General features: G+C 44.3%; 1 protein-coding gene across 1 annotated transcript in view; it reads left to right on the top strand.

The window, feature by feature from the left end:
• CAPN13 (calpain 13) overlaps nucleotides 1-4,584 on the top strand; it is an 86,972-nt gene extending 82,388 nt beyond the window's left edge. Inside the window, exon 23 of the mRNA XM_010384427.2 lies at nucleotides 4,126-4,584. The gene's annotated coding sequence lies outside the window, so the exon portion shown is untranslated. The remainder of the gene's footprint in view (nucleotides 1-4,125) is intronic.
• Nucleotides 4,585-17,071: the final 12,487 nt, after the last annotated feature.

Below are 17,071 nucleotides of genomic sequence, written 5' to 3'. Positions count from 1 at the left end.
GTTTTTTGATACTATCGTCTGTAGCATGTGAGTCTTTAATTTTGATGGAGTCTAATTTATCTATTGTTTTCTTTTGTCACATATTTGTGGTGGTATAGCTGAGAAATCATTGCCCAACCCAAGGTCAAACTATTTATTCTGGTTTTTCTTCAAAAAGTTTTATAGTTTAGCTCTTACATTTAGGTCTTTAATCCATTTTGAGGTCATTTTTTATGTGGTGTGAAATAGGGTTCTAATTTCATTCTTTTGCATTCATTCATTTGTCCCAGCACCAGTTGCTGAAAAAAAACTATTCATTCTCCTGTTTCTTTGTCTTGGAACCCTTTTCAAAAATCAGTTGAATATAAGAATTTATTTATGAACTTTCCTTTCTGTTCCATTGATTTATATGTGTATCTTATGCCAGTATCACACTGTGTTGATTGCTACAATTTTATCGTAAATTCTGAAATCAGGAAGTGTGAGTTTTCCAACTTTATTTTACTTTTCAAGACTATTTTGGCTATTCTGGGTTCCTTGCATTTACATATAAATTTTAGAATCAACGTATCAGTTTCTGGGATTTTGATAGAGAGTACATTAAATCTGAAGGTCAATCTGGGGAATATTGCCATCTTCACAATATAAAATCTTTTGTTCCATGTGTCTCTTCATTTTTATAGATCTTCTTTAATTTTTTTGAGCAATGATTTACAGTTTTCAGTGTAGAAGTCTTACACTTTCCTTGTTAAATTTATTCCTAACTATTGTAGTTTGGGATGCAATTTTAAATAAAATTGTTAATATTATTTTCAGATTTTCATTGCAAGTGTACAGCAATAAAAATGATTTTATATTGATCTTACATCCTGCAACCTTGCTAAACTTGTTTATTAGTTCCAATATTTTTAAAGAACTTCCTTAGAACTTTATATATTCAAAAATCATGTAATCTGCAAGTAAAGATAGTTTTATTTTTCCACTCCAATATAGAGCTTTTTATTTCTTTTTCTTGCCTAATTGTCCTGGCTAGAACCTCTAATACAATGCCAAATAGAAGTGAACAAAGCAGACAACCTTGTGTTCCTAATCTTGGGAGAAAACACCCAGTTCTTTGCTATTAAATATGATGATCACTGTGCGTTTTTTATAGATACCATTTGCCAGGTTGAGGAAGTTCACTTCTATTGGTAGCTAGCTGAGTTAACACATTTTTCATTACTTGCTTGATGTCAGTATTCCCTGCTAGACGATCAGCCTGGGTATGTCTTGTTTGTTGCTATTTCCTTAGCACAAAGCGAAACACCTATCAAAGAGAAACTAGTTGGTAACTTTCTCCCAAATAACTGAAAGAAATTGTTCTTTCAGGTTCATACCTTCCTTTGTTTTGTTCTCATCCCAACATTTGTTACTATTAGTTTACACCCTAGTCTTCCTGCTTTTTTAGCTATTGTCTATTTTATTCCCCTTTGGTGTACTGAGAGGCAGATAGTTAATATTATCTTGTTATTATCTCTAACACATCATGACCCATATTATCTTATGAAGGCCTATTTTTCCCTCACTTTTTTGAAAAATTTGAAAATTTCCCTCACTTTTTTGAAAAAGTTGAAAGTGTCCTGGTCACTTCAACTCTATCCAATATTCCCTTATTTTGCTATTACAAAGTTTCTTTCTTCTAGGAGTTCCAACACTCGGAGGTCAGCAAAGAGACTTTTATTGTTAGCCAGGATTCAATCCAGAGAGTCCCTCTCCTTGCTCACTTGATCCTCTCTGTTACAAAGTGTCACTGGAGCAAGCAAAGGCTTTGTCCTGAGTTAAGCGAGCTTCTCCCAGAGATGAGGGTTTTTGGAGCTCCATCACCAGTCTACATTTTTTCCAGGTCACTCCCTACAAACTGTGTCCAAGACGTCTTTTATCTGCCCTTGGACTCACTGGGCAAGTCGAGGTATACTTTCGTTGTGAGAATACTTCTGTTCTCATCTTCAACCCATCTGCTCTCCTCTGACCTAGCAGATTGGGTTATAGGTATATGCAACTGGGCTGAACTCCTCCTCCTCTCTTCCCATCAAAAATATTTCTTTTAAACGAAGTTTATGCCTTGTTGTCACATTGCAGGCAATACCTATATTAAAATATGTTAAAATATGAAGTTCATACTTGAAAGAATGCTAATACTTAGTTCATTGCTCTGTGCTTCTTGGACACTTGAGGCTGTATTGATTTTAATTGATTTCACAGTCTAGAGGTTTAATACACAGAAAATCACACCCTGCTGAGAGTTTGTCTAGTTAATGTCGTCTACATCCGTGTTGATCTACTGTCAATATGCCAGTAAAATGCCTTATTCTAACAAAATTGGTATTTATAACAATTTCTCACTGTATAAAAATACAGTTTCTTGAGGAAAGGGACACCTTCTCCTAGTCTGCAGGATTTAGGTGAAATATGACAATAGTGGCCCTGGTCTTACTGATGACCAACAACCATTTTCTGCAGGATGAGTCTGCTTCTAGCCTAGTAAATCCATCTCTCCCATCTCATTCTGTTCTTCAAAAGAAATTCTTTTTGAGAGATCTGGCTAGATGCTGGGTTGAAGACTGACACCCCAGGGCAGATGGAACTGTCTGAGTTTAAGTTAAACTCTCCTATACTTGTGAGTTGAGAGTTGTGAGTCTGGATGTGCCTCTGGTGATGTGAAAACGCTCAACACCATTGGCAAGCATACACCTGGTGGTTACCAGGCACCTTGAGATGCCAGGGTGTCCAGCCTTCTGGAGCTGGCTTTGGAAGAAAAATGTATCCAATGGGAAACCGACATGTACACTCCAAGGGAATAAACCAAGGAGAAGGAAGAGTTGGAATCCAGGTAACAGAAGATCCAACACTAGACAGAGGCAGGGAAGTCCAAGGACCAGCGCTGTGCAGCAGAACAAGAGAGTGAGCCATCCCAAGGGAAGCTGGAGGGCAGCCTTTGGGGAAAATGGGAGCAATCGTTGATCAGATTGCTTAATTATAGAAAAAATAATGTTCAGAGGGATTTTGAAATTCTGCTGGAGAGCTTTGGAAGAATTAGGATAACGACTTAAACTAAGCAGACAAAAAAATGAGGTAGTTATTAACTCCTAGAAGAATAAAGAGTTACAGAAGAAAGAAAATGTGATCCTAGAGTATTTTTTCATTCAGCAGTGAACAGTACATATATAATTGTAATAAAATAAAAATGGAATATTGATTTAACAAAAATGTGACATAAATATATTAGAAGGATGGAAGGAGGGAAGTTGTAGACATGAAAGGGGGCTAGAAGCAACCTCGCCCCATCTTCCATCATAAGAAGTCAATAGGCATTTAAAATTGACAAATCAAGAATTAACTGCATAGGCATATTACCTAGAAATACGGAGGTAAACATCAGAAGAAAGAGTTTAGGGAGGGGAATTTGGATAGAAATGGGACAAGAAGCTGCTATTTTCCTTCGTGCCTTGTAGCACTCTTTGAATTTTTAAATTATGTATCTTGGACTGAATTTTTATGAAAAAAAAATAGGCAAACTAGCAAGTAGTCTGTGAGACAAGAGAGAAGGAGGGAGGCAGGGAAGAAGAGTTGAGGCCTCTTTACCCCCTGGGTAGGGCAGCTGACTGATCATTGTAGAAAACGTGTCTATGCACGAATGTCACTTTAATCCAAACCCCCTGCACTTGAGAAAAACCACTCTCCTGAAGAAGTCCAAAGCCAACCATCTGGAGCTTGCATGGGACAGAGTTCAGGGCTGTTGTTACCATAGCAGCCCCCAGCCTCAGCCCTTCCAACCTGCCTGGAGATGGGAGGAACATCTCTTCCCCAAGTTTCCCTCCACTCCAGCGCCAGCGCTCAAGGTGCTAAAATGGGCTATGATATGAACTCAAGCTTGGGGCAGGACAGGTGCGGGGGTGCCCTTTAAGCAATTTTGAAGAATGGAGTAGGAACATCCATTAAGGGGCCATGGGCATGTTGGGGTCTGTCAGCCTTGCCAGCAGGAAGTGCCAGTGCTTCCTCTACTGTGGAATGATCCAGAACAGCATCTTTGGAATGGGGCCCCTCTTCTGTGGTCACTCAAAGGAAGAAGTTTCTTTACTCACCCTTGGCCTCCATGTCTTTCTCTAGGACAAGCTCCCAGTGATCACTCAAGAATCTCTCATTCTAAGAGGCTGTTCTGCCCACTGTGGTTGTGATACATCTAAACTGGCCCTGTGTGAAACGGAGTCCAAGCTGTCTTCCAACAGCCTGGGTTCGGTCCTTGGCTGGCCCAGGCCCTGGTAAGCCTGTGGCCACCGAGCAGCTTATCTGAGCACTTTGGGATGTGCTCAGCCTACATTGCCCTGGAAAATGAAGCAGGAGATGTCTCCCTGTGGGAAAGGAGAAGAGAAGTTGCCTCTGAGTCCCCTGTCACCAGTTGGATTCACTTCTTGGAAGAGCCAAAATGAGCCAGTTTGCCCACCCTCGGGTGCTATGGGTGACACAGGAGCTGTCCACTGGGTGTTTGCAGAATAATTACACTATGTTATGTCTGAATCCTGATGATTTCACAGCTAAATGGCAAAAATAAAACATGTTTCCCATAAAGGTCGCATTCAAGTTCTGTCTCAAAAATACATTTGGAAAAGAGGAAAGGTACCCAGCAAGGCAGATGTTTCCCTCTCTCCCTCCTCATCCATGGTGTGGTCACCGGGTGTCTCAAAAAGGCAAGGCCCACAGAGGATGGAAGATATTCCACAGCATAACTGGGTCAGACCCCACTAGAAAGAATTTGCAGTTGGAAAGCTCATTTCTGGATGCATCAACCCAGTAGGGGAATTGTTGCAAATGGGTGTGTCAAAAGGACAGGAAGGTGGGAAGCTTGCTGAGTGTGCCTTTCTGAGTGGCACGGTCAGAGGACAGGATGGTGTGGGCAGGGCTGCATCATCACACACAAACCCATGCCAGGAGCAAGGGCAGTGCTCGGCAGTGATTGCATGCTGTATACAAGTACCAAACACGCAGCCAAGTGACCTCATCCACAGGGACTATTGTAAAGCCTTCACAGTCATTTCAAGTAGAATAGCTGCCTGCTTAAGGAGTTGAGCTCCTCTTGCTAATGCTTTTGAATAGCGAGAGGGTCAGACACACAGCAAAGTTTGGGACAGGTCACTTTGCCTCCCAGTCCCCTGCTTGGTTAGCCAGGATAGATGCCCATGTTGTGAGCATGGACTTTGGAGTTAAAGCTAATGTCTAAAGATCCTGAATCCTGGGCTGTCAGACTGCCCTGCTACATAAGATTTTCTGCACGCAAAAAAACTGGGACTGGCAGGTCAACAGAGACTCTGATAAGTGGGAAAATCCAGAAGAATGAATAAGCCATTTCCTGCAGGATTCAAAGATGACCTTCACCCAGGCATCCAGGTAGAAAGTCTAACCCACCTGCACAGTTTGTTGCCACAACCACATGTCATCCCAAGCTCCTTTTGGGCCTCCTTGCATCCTGAAGGACAAGCAGAAATGGACGATTCTGCAGGCCTAGGGTCGGTGGCGAGCAGCCCTGGGCAACTGTACAGGCTAGACTGGTGTCCTCAGGATGCAGGGAAATTTCCTCCCTCATAGGGCTTTGCTCAGGGACCAGTCATTAATTTTCTCTTTAAACTAACAGAATTTAAAGGGGCAGGGTCCTCAATTGCTTGATTGAATAACTGACTCTCCCTGTCATGCTGGGGCTCCAGAAGGCTCAGAAAGGCTCCAGGTGGCCATGGTAGAGGGGCCCTGGCTTCCAGTCTCCCCAGGAAAGGGCAGGGCCTTGATCCTTAGCCCCAGCACAGGGCAGACCAGCCAGTTCACCCCGAGGCTGCACCTCCTCGGGACTCCCCATGTCCTTCAGCCAGGGTTGAGAAAGGGCTCCAGAACAGGGTGGGCTTGACAGGCTGATGATCTCAGACAAACCCTGGCCCTGCCAGCCTCTTACCCATGGGTCCTGGGATGGGTTGCTTTGTCTCTGCAAGATGAGGAGGTGGGCAAGGACCATGGCTGGTGCCCAGATGGAGGGGCGGGATGCCTCACGGAGCAAATGACAAAGGCTCAAGCACAAATCCCACCTGCCCCCCAGGCTCCCTAGAGCTTCTGCCGCTACAGCCACCCTATGATGGAAGCAAGGTGTCCAGGCTCTTGTCCATTTTACAGATGAGATCCCTGAGGCCTCGAGAAGAGGTGGCCATGCCATTAGAAGTGGCAGATACAATGTGCCTCTGGGATACATTTAAAGCAGTGTATAGAGGGAAATTTATAGCACTAAATGCCCACAAGAGAAAGCAGGAAAGATCTAAAATTGACACCCTAACATCACCATTAAAAGAACTAGAGAAGCAAGAGCAAACACATTCAAAAGGTAGCAGAAGGCAAGACATAACTAAGATCAGAGCAGAACTGAAGGAGATAGAGACACAAAAAACCCTTCAAAAAATCAATGAATCCAGGAGCTGGTTTTTTGAAAAGATCAACAAAACTGATAGACTGCTAGCAAGACTAATAAAGAAGAAGAGAGAGAAGAATCAAATAGACGTAATAAAAAATGATAAAGGGGATATCACCACCAATCCCACAGAAATACAAACTACCATCAAAGAATACTATAAACATCTCTATGCAAATAAACTAGAAAATCTAGAAGAAATTGATAAATTCCTGGACACATACACCCTCCCAAGACTAAACCAGGAAGAAGTTGAATCCCTGAATAGACAAATAACAGGCTCTGAAATTGAGGCAACAATTAATAGCCTACCAACCAAAAAGGTCCAGGACCAGATGGATTCACAGTTGAATTCTACCAGAGGTACAAGGAGGAGCTGGTCCCATTCCTTCTGAAACTATTCTAATCAATAGAAAAAGAGGGAATCCTCCCTAACTCGTTTTATGAGGCCAGCATCATCCTGATACCAAAACCTGGCAGAGACACAACAAAAAAAAGATATCCCTGATTAACATCGATGCAAAAATTCTCAGTAAAATACTGGCAAACTGAATCCAGCAACACATCAAAAAGCTTATCCACCATAATCAAGTTGGCTTCATTCCTGGGATGCAAGCCTGGTTCAACATACGCAAATCAATAAATGTAATCCATCATATAAACAGAACCAAAGACAAAAACCACATGATTATCTCAATAGATGCAGAAAAGGCCTTCAACAAAATTCAGCAGCCCTTCAGGCTAAAAACTCTCAATAAACTAGGTATTGATGGGATGTATCTCAGAATAATAAAAGCTATTTATGACAAACCCACAGCTAGTATCATACTGAATGGGCAAAAACTGGAAGCATTCCCTTTGAAAACTGGCACAAGACAGGGATGCCGTCTCTCACCACTCCTGTTCAACATAGTGTTGGAAGTTCTGGCTAGGGCAATCAGGCAGGAGAAACAAATAACGGGTATTCAATTAGGGAAAGAGGAAGTCAAATTGTCCCTGTTTGCAGATGACATGATTGTATATTTAGAAAACCCCATTGTCTCAGCCCAAAATCTCCTTAAGCTAATAAGCAACTTCAGCAATGTCTCAGGATACAAAATCAATGTGCAAAAATCACAAGCATTCTTATACACCAGTAACAGACAGAGAGCCAAATCATGAGTGAACTCCCATTCACAATTGCTTCAAAGAGAATAAAATGCCTAGGAATCCAACTTACAAGGGATGGAAAGGACCTCTTCAAGGAGAACTACAAACCACTGCTCAGTGAAATAAAAGAGGACACAAACAAATGGAAGAACATACCATGCTCATGGATAGGAAGAATCAATATCATGAAAATGGCCATACTGCCCAAGGTAATTTATAGATTCAATGTCATCTCCAACAAGCTACCAATGACTTTCTTCACAGAATTAGGAAAAACTACCTTAAAGTTCATATGGAACCAGAAAAGAGCCCAGATTGCCAAGACAATCCTAAGCCAAAAGAACAAAGCTGGAGGCATCACGGTACCTGACTTCAAACTATACTACAAGGCTACAGTAACCAAAACAGCATAGTATTGGTACCAAAACAGAGATATAGACCAATGGAACACAACAGAGCCCTCAGAAATAAGACCACACATCTACAACCATCTGATCTTTGACAAACCTGACAAAAACAAGAAACAGGGAAAGGATTCCCTATTTAATAAACAGTGCTGGGAAAACTGGCTAGCCATATGTAGAAAGCTAAAACTGGATCCCTTCCTTACACCTTATACAAAAATTAATTCAAGATGGATTAGAGACTTAAATGTTAGACCTAAAACCATAAAAACCCTAGAAGAAAACCTAGGTAGTACCATTCAGGACATAGGCATGGGCAAGGACTTCATGACTAAAACATCAAAAGCAATGGCAACAAAAGCCAAAATTGACAAATGAGATCTAGTTAAACTAAAGAGCTTCTGCACAGCAAAAGAAACTACCACAGAGTGAACAGGCAACCTACAGAATGGGAGAAAAATTTTACAATCTACTCATCTGACAAAGGGCTAATATACGGAATCTACAAAGAACTTAAACAAATTTATAAGAAAAAGACAACCCCATCAAAAAGTGGGCAAAGGATATGAACAGACATTTCTCAAAAGAAGATATTCATACAGCCAACAGACACATGAAAAAATGCTCGTCATCACTGGCCATCAGAGAAATGCAAATCAAAACCACACTGAGATACCATCTCACACCAGTTAGAATGGCAATCATTAAAAAGTCAGGAAACAACAGGTGCCGGAGGGGATGTGGAGAAATAGGAACACTTTTGCACTGTTGGTGGGACTGTAAACTAGTTCAACCATTGTGGAAGACAGTGTGGCGATTCCTCAAGGATCTAGAACTAGAAATACCATTTGACCCAGCCATCCCATTACTGGGCATATACCCAAAGGATTATAAATCATGCTGCTATAAAGACACATGTACACATATGTTTATTGCAGCACTATTCACAATAGCAAAGACTTGGAACCAACCCAAATGTCCACCAGTGATAGACTGGATTAAGAAAATGTGGCACATATACACCAGGGAATACTATGCAGCCATAGAAAAGGATGAGTTCATGTCCTTTGTAGGGACATGGATGCAGCTGGAAACCATCATTCTCAGCAAACTATCACAAGGACAGAAAACCAAACACCACATGTTCTCACTCATAGGTGGGAACTGAACAATGAGAACATTTGGACACAGGGTGGGGAACATCACACATTGGGGCCTGTCCTAGGGTGGGGGAAGGGGGGAGGAATAGCATTAGGAGAAATACCTAATGTACATGACGAGTTAACGGGTGCAGCACACCAACATGGCACATGTATACATATGTAACAAACCTGCACATTGTGCACATGTACCCTAGAACTTAAAGTATAAAAAAAAAAAGTGGCAGATACAAGATTGAAGCATAAGTCCCCTGATTCAGTGATTGTGGCCTCTGCAGCAACTAGGCTTTAGGCTGGTCCCCAGTGGAGCAGAGGAAAGGACTGGCAGGCTTCCCTGGAGCTAGCAGTTACCCCAGTGAGGTAGCCATCTGATAGCACGTGTGCACACACATGGTCACTCCAGGGCAGCTGGGTTCCAGACAGCAGCTACGTGTGCATAGCCAGTGGTTTGGGGGCTAGGGGACAGAGGTGCGACTTTAGCTTGGCTTTTCCCTGGGACAGAAGTGGATCTTTTGCCCCCCCCTTGATTCTCAGCATCTCCAGACCCAAAGAAGATGAAGGCAGGATTTACAGTAGGAAGTCACAGGGGACTTATCATACCTGGGCTTTCTCCCTGCTCCCAACCCCCTAGGATAGAATCCATAAGGGGCCTCACTATAGGCAACTAAATTTATGGAGAGATTTTCCAACTTTAAAAAGCATTCAGTTCACCTATGTTTTCAATCAAGAACTAAGACAATATAACACCTAAAATTCAACATTTAGAACTTGTAATTCTATTTAACAACAAGTTAGGAGGAAGGGATGGGAATAAGAAAGGGGAGAGAATACGGACTAGAGAAAGAGTTTAAATGGTGAGGAAGGAAAAGAGTGTATCAGCCAGGTCTAGCCAGGAAAAAAAAAAAAAAAAAAAAAAAAAAACAAGATATTTCAAGAAGGAAGGGATCTAGTCTAAGGAATGAGGCACTTACAAAGCTGTTGGATTGGATAAAGGAGCAAAGGCCAGGAAGGTCACCGCTAACTCCCAGGCTCACCACTAGCCTTAAGAGAACCAAGAAGCTGCTACTGCTACCCAAGCCAGACACTACAGGGAGCTGCCAGTAATGCTCCTGACCTCCTGCAGCCTAACGCCAGTGACTTGCAAGACAAAACCTCACATCTGCTGAAACACACCCGACTGCACACCCTGCTGGAGGCAGAATCATATGCCTTCTGCCTCTCTTCTGCCTTCCAAACGTCACCCACATGCATCTCGCCGGTGGGACTTAAAATGTACCTGGATCTGTCCTGGCAAGGGTATTTATCAGGCTTCCAGTCCCTGCCAAATAGGAGAGAATATAGAAAAGGGTGTAAAAGCTGCCAGGTGCCAAGAGACAACAGCCAGCACAGAGAGAAGAGGGAAATGGAAGGAGAGAGAGAAAGATGAAAAGATGGAGATGGGGACCTGAGGGAGGGAGGAAACTTTAGCAGATAAGGAACAGATAGATGAGGCATGGCCCGGAGCGATACAGACAACTTAGATGGGAGAGACAGACGATATGACAGAAATAGGAAGACTAAAACAGAAGGAAGAAGACTGGGGCCACAGGTGCTGCTGCGAGTATTGGAGATAGAGCCCAGCCACGTGAAATCCATTCCCAGTGGAAATGTTGAGTTGCCCAAAGCTCATCAGAGTTGTTTAACTCTGTTCATCTCAGACTTCTGGGGCTATGAGTTTCAACATTTATGTATGTAGGAATCGCCTTGAGTAGCTTGTTTACAATTTTTTCTGAGATCCTAATCCAGGTCTGGGACTGGCCCTGGGGATCCGTGATTTTTAAAGCCCCCAGCTGACGCACATGGTCATTGGGTGACATTTCAGGAACCACTGCTTTTGCAACTTGGCTGAATGGTGGCAATTCTCTAGAGTGCAGCAACCAGGGTGACTGTGAGATCCCTAATGAATGCAAGCTTAAGGCCTACTTTGTTCAGAGGCTTCTTACCCGTCCCACCCCAACCATACTCTGCTCCCTGGGATGTCACCAAGATCCCTTTCTACTACCTCCCAGTTCCCAGAGAACTGATGTCCTTGTTGATTTTTACCTCTAAACAAGCTAATTAAGCAATAATCTTAAAATAATCCATCACTCTGACAAGGTTGTTGATTAACAATTCCCCAGCCAAGCCAAAGTGCTTAATATCTCAGCAGAATGGTCAATAATGAGTACAGCAGTGGCACCTGGCTGCGGCAAAGCAGGTGATAGCTGTATCTGAGAAGACGGGTGCAGAATGGGTAATGGGTGCGACCTTGCCGCCTGGTGGAGGACAGAGGAGGGGAGGGTGGACGGGCTCAGGACTGCACAGATGGGACATCTCTAACCAGACTCTAGACTATCCTTCCTGAGGCCACCAAATGCCCTCAGAGGGCTTCTAAATCTCGGAGAAACTCTGGATCATAGGAGAAGGGTCATGTGAAAAGTGGTTAGACGCATGGACAATTTTGTTTTTGTTTTGTTTTTGTCTTCCGAGACAGAGTTTTGCTCTCATTGCCCAGGCTGGCGTACAGTGGCGTGATCTCAGCTCACTGCAACCTCCACCTCCCAGGTTCAAGTGATTCTCCTGCCTCAGCCTCCCGAGTAGCTGGGATTACAGGTGCCTGCCACCACGCCCGGCTAAGTTTTGTATTTTTAGTGGAGACGGGGGTTTCACCATGTTGGCCAGGCTAGTCTCGAACTCCCGAACTCAGGTGATCCGCCCGCCTCGGCCTCCGAAAGTGTTGGGATTATAGGCATGAGCCACCGCGCCAGGCCGACATGGAAAATTTTGCAGTTGTGTCAGCGATATACCTACTCAAGTTAGAGAAGAGACAGGCAAAACGATAAAATGACTGCCTTTGAGAGAACAGTGTTAAGTCCAGGCTAATGTATCTTTCTCTTTTCTACACTTAAACACTCTTATTTTAAACACCTCTCTGTTCCCTTAAAAAACATTTTCTTTCTTCCGCCTTGGAGGATAGGCTCTTTGACCAAGTGGAATGTGATAAAACACTGTCCCCTGATGGTCAGAATTGTTGCACCTTCAAATCCTCCACGGTCCGAAGATTCCTGCCCATTCAATCAATATCCAGTGTGGGCCACAGAAGGTGGAGCCTCCAGGCAGCCCAGCTGGAGCACGCACCATCCAAGCTGCCACAGCTGTGGAATTGCTCCATCATCTTCACCTGACTTCATCTTGGTCTGAATCCTGTTCTCACTTTTGCTGTTGTTTGCATAAAGATTGGATGAGCTTGACAAGTACTCTGGACCAAAAGGAAGGAAACTGGCCCCACCTGTGATCTCTGGTCACTGACCTGCCATGTCATGCCTCTTTAAGAGTTCCCAATTCCTTTCAACCACAAAGTCAGGCCCTCCCTATGGCTAAGTTGGCAACATTAACCCACAGTGTGAGTAGGGCAGGGCCTGGGTTATAATCTCAGTCTTGCAACTGCCTCTCTGACCTTAGTCAGATTCTCCAATTGGTTTTGCCTGTTCCCTAAATTCTTTCCTTCTAACTCCCTTGTTCTCTGAGACTCTGCCATGGTTTATGCCTAAAGGGCTTTCCTAGAGCCCAGTTCTCCCATTTGCCAGCCTGACACATAAAATCAATTTCGCCTCTGTTAGAGCCATTGCAACTTCACCACCCATGTATTGAGCCTGTAGTAAGTGCTCAATAGATGTTAAGGGAGAGAATGAATGAGCACATGTGGTGTAAAGATAGGCACTCCGGGGAGTGGACAGAGCACTGGGTGAGGACTCTGGAGTCTAAGGTTCAAGTCCCGGTTCTGCTTCCATCCAGCTGTGTGCCCCAGGGAAATGGCCTTCTCTTCTGGGCTTCCTTCTCCAAAAATGAAGGGGCTGGACTTGCAGATTTCTAAGGTTCCTTCCACGTCACAAACGTGGGGATCCAGCTCCTAACAGATTCTACTCCGCAATCATCAGCAAGGGGCAGCAATTAACAGCCAGAAAAAAAAAGAGCCCCTCCAATTCAGCAACAGCAGCTCTGCTGAGACCCATGCTCTCCAGGGCAGTAAGTCAAAACAGTCCTCTCCTTCCTCAGCCTGGGAGTTGCTGCTTCTCTTATGATGCTTGTGACAATGAAAATTAAAAACCTTTTCACCCACCTGAGGTTGGCGGTTAAGCTAGCATTCACATTGCTTTGGGGAGGTAAAAAAAAAAAAAAAAAAAAAAAAAAAAAAATCAGGGCACCGTGCAGTCGCAGATAATGGTGAGACAGTGACACCTAGTGGTCTTCTCCACTAATCACTGCTCAGGCCTGCCGCTCAGCACTGCAAGCCAGAAGTTTGCCAGAAGTCAGGCCCTCCATATGGCTAAATTGGCAACATTAACCCCTAGTGTGAGTAGGGCAGGGCCTCGGTTGTAACCTTAGTCTTGCAACTGCCTCTCTATCTGACCTTAGTCAGTTTCTCCAATTGTGGGTTTGGCCTGACCCCTAAAGTCCTTCCTTCTAATTCCTTTGTTCCCTGAGACCCTGCCATGGCTTATAACTTAACAGTTGGGAGTCCTAGGCCCGCGTGGAGAGCAGGATATCCCTACCAGGTAGGAGCAGCTCTGGGACCCTGGGGTTCAGCACTGGGACCCTGGGGTTCCACCCACACAGTCATGCACGTGCCTGTCCACACATTTAGTTCCATGCAGCCGCAAGGCAGGAGGACCACACAGCCAGGCCATCAACCATGGATGTTACAGCCAAGGACTGCCTCCGTTCCAGCTGCCAAGATAGGAGAAAGTAACAAAACCAGCCAGAAAGAAGCCTGGGGGAGCTGACTTTCTGTTGGTGGCAGGGGACAGTTCACCTGGTTTTGCCCACTTTGTGCAACAGAATCTTGCCCTATTGCTGGGGTCTGTAGGGTTCAGATATCCCTAAAGAACAGTGCAGATGGGTTCTTCTTAGCACATTTTACTGCCTATATGTACACCCCACAAACTACAAAGGGTGGAAAGGGGAGCTGTGGGTTGAGGCTTTAGCACCTCCCCCACAGGTCATAAGTGCTCATAATTTAGCATGGCTAGGGACACAGTGGCTAAGCTTGTTGGGTCTTTCCTGAGTTCCATATTATTCTTAACGTAGAAGAGCTGGGCTTTCTGCCGTTTCAATCCTGTTTCTTATCACCAGTGTTTGATCTGTGTTTATGAGTCTTTCTCCAAATGTCATCTGTCAGTACTGCATGGCTTCTACAGAAGACCTCGGTGCCTTCCAATATGCCCACCACCAAAATGCTGGGTGTGGCTGTGCTGATTTCCTTACCCTTATTCCTCACGGTTTTCCCCAGACCATGACCAGGAAGCATGCAGTGGCCACACTCTGTGAGCCCTCAAAAGAGGAAGTCATTTGTTCAGGTTGGGGTTGCAGACTCCAGAGCTGCCATAGTTTCTGGCGGTGTGTGGTAATTTTCCCTTGTCATTAAATGACATGTAAAAATGCTTTTCTGAGCCAGGCGCAGTGGCTCACACCTGTAATCCCAGCACTTTGGGAGGCTGAGGCAGGCAGATCACTTGAGGTCAGGAGTTTAAGACCAGCCTGATCAACATGGTGAAACCCTGTCTCTACTAAAATACAAAAATTATCTAGGTATGGTAACATAGCTTGTAATCCCAGTTACTTGGGAAGCTGAGCCAAGACAATTGCTTGAAACCAGGAGGTTTCAAGATCGCACCACTGTACTCCAGCCTGGGCAACAGAGCAAGACTCAAAAAAAAAAAAAAAAAAAGCTTTCCTGGAAGTAGAGAGAAGGTGAACTATTATTTTAGAACACCTACTATATAACAGACAGAGTCCAGCAGTCAGGAGACAAAAATCACACCCAATTTGAATAAGGAAAATTTAATATAAAAAATTATAGACCGGGCATAGTAACTCCTGCTGTAGTCCCAGCACTTTGGGAGGCTGAGACGGGTGGATCACCTGAGGTCAGGAGTTCAAGACCAGCCTGCCCAATATGGTGAAACTCTGTTTCTACTAAAAACACAAAGATTAGCCAGGCATGGTGGCGGGTCCCTGTAATCCCAACTACTCAGGAGGCTGAGGCAGGAGAATCACTTGAACCCAGGAGGCGGAGGTTGCAGTGAGCCAAGATCACACTACCACACTCCAGCCCGGGCAACAAGAGCAAAACTCTATCTCAGGGAGAAAAAATATATATATATTATATATATATATATATTATATATATGAAGTAGTAAAAGGTGTTAACTTCTAAAAGGGGCAAAAGAAGACTCTAAGGAATACAGGAATAGTAAGTGCAGGCAGCAGCTGCTACCTCTAGGGCTGGGAAGGTTACCCAGAGAAAGAGGTGAGAGCGTGGATAAGAATCCCACCTTGAGGGAGACAGTGTGGCTGCAGACCACTGGGCAGTGGAGAAGGTCCGGGGTGCCAGTGAACTGGAGCTGGAGTACAAGAGCTTCCTCTGCTGGATGCTGGAGAAAATCACTAGAGAAAGCACCATTAGATTTCCCCCTGCTGGGACAATCACACTGTGGGAGAAAAAAGGCATACTAGAGCCAAGAGGAGGAGTTGGTCCTCTGCTGTGCCTTGCAGTTTCCCTCTAGCACCCTCTACTGACACAATGTAACATTGCAACAGCTGACGAAAGAGAAATATTAACAGGGTCCAGCTCCAGTATTACAAAGTAGGGCAAAGAGGAGTGGATTTGCAGTTGAGAGGCAATACATTGACAACAGGCACACCTACTTTGCGCCAAGCCCCATGTTATGCATTTCCAGCACGAATCTCCTTTAATCCCATTGATAATTCTTTGAAATAAATATGATTCCCATTTTAATGTTGAGAAAACACTAAAAACTAGGAGAAGTAATCTGAGAAAAATATGCAGCTAGTATTACTTTAAAATATGCAGTGGGGCTGAGCTGATGGTTTCACTGATGGGTGTGTGACTCTAGAGTATGTGTTTCTGGCCGGGCCCGGTGGCTCACGCCTGAAATCCCAGCACTTGGGGAGACCAAGGCAGGCAGATCACCTGAGGTCAGGAGTTCGAGACCAGCCTGGCCAACATGATGAAACCCCATCTCCACTAAAAATACAAAAGTTAGCTGGGCATGGTGGTGGGCACCTGTAATCCCAGCTACTTGGGAGGCTAAGGCAGGAGAATCACTTGAATCCAGGAGGTGGAGGTTGCAGTGAGCAGATATCATGCCACTGTACTCCAGCCTGGGCAATACAGTGAGACTGTCAAAAAAAAAAAAAAAAGAGTAAAGAGTATGTGTTTCTACATCAAGCTAGCAGTACCTGTCACTGTAAAGGGTTAAGGGCAGTAAAATTTTGTTCTCCCTCTCTCAACTTCTTTTCTATTAAATCACATAAGCCTTCCCAGCATTGGTTCTTGGACTCTGCCTTGGACAGGCAGTGAGGCAGATGTCCTGTAGGTGTCCTGAGGTCATGATTCTCAAGCCAAAATCACTGGGAAAGTTGGTGAAAATACTTTCCTGGGCCTACCTCTGCAGAGTCCAATTTAGTAGATTTAGGGGGACTTAGACTCTGTATTTAATAAACTCCCCAGAGGACTCTAGTATACTGCAAGAGAAGAGCACCAATCTCCACTGGGCTAGGAGTGGAAAGTGAGGAGCTGCCGAGCCTTTGATGGGTGGAGGAGGGGCTTCATGCTAACAAGCTCTCTTGGCCCCAGTGCCCCATGGGAAGGTCAATATTGTACCTGGTTTTCCAAATGAAAATCAAATAAGGCACATGGATCTGCTTTATGGGTGATAAAGTTGCAATGGCTGTAACAGAGGCGAAACTGATTCATATTTGTCAGACTGGGAAATGGGAGAACTAGGCTTCAGGACCCCTTGGCCTCTTGCCTGGCAGCCCCTGTAGGCATATTTTGGGACAGGAGGTATTTCAGAGTG

The sequence above is a fragment of the Rhinopithecus roxellana genome, chromosome 17, assembly GCF_007565055.1.
Source record: "Rhinopithecus roxellana isolate Shanxi Qingling chromosome 17, ASM756505v1, whole genome shotgun sequence".
Lineage (NCBI taxonomy): Eukaryota > Metazoa > Chordata > Mammalia > Primates > Cercopithecidae > Rhinopithecus > Rhinopithecus roxellana.
The sequence above is the reverse complement of the archived record's forward strand: the minus strand, read 5'-3'. Positions and strand labels throughout refer to the sequence as shown.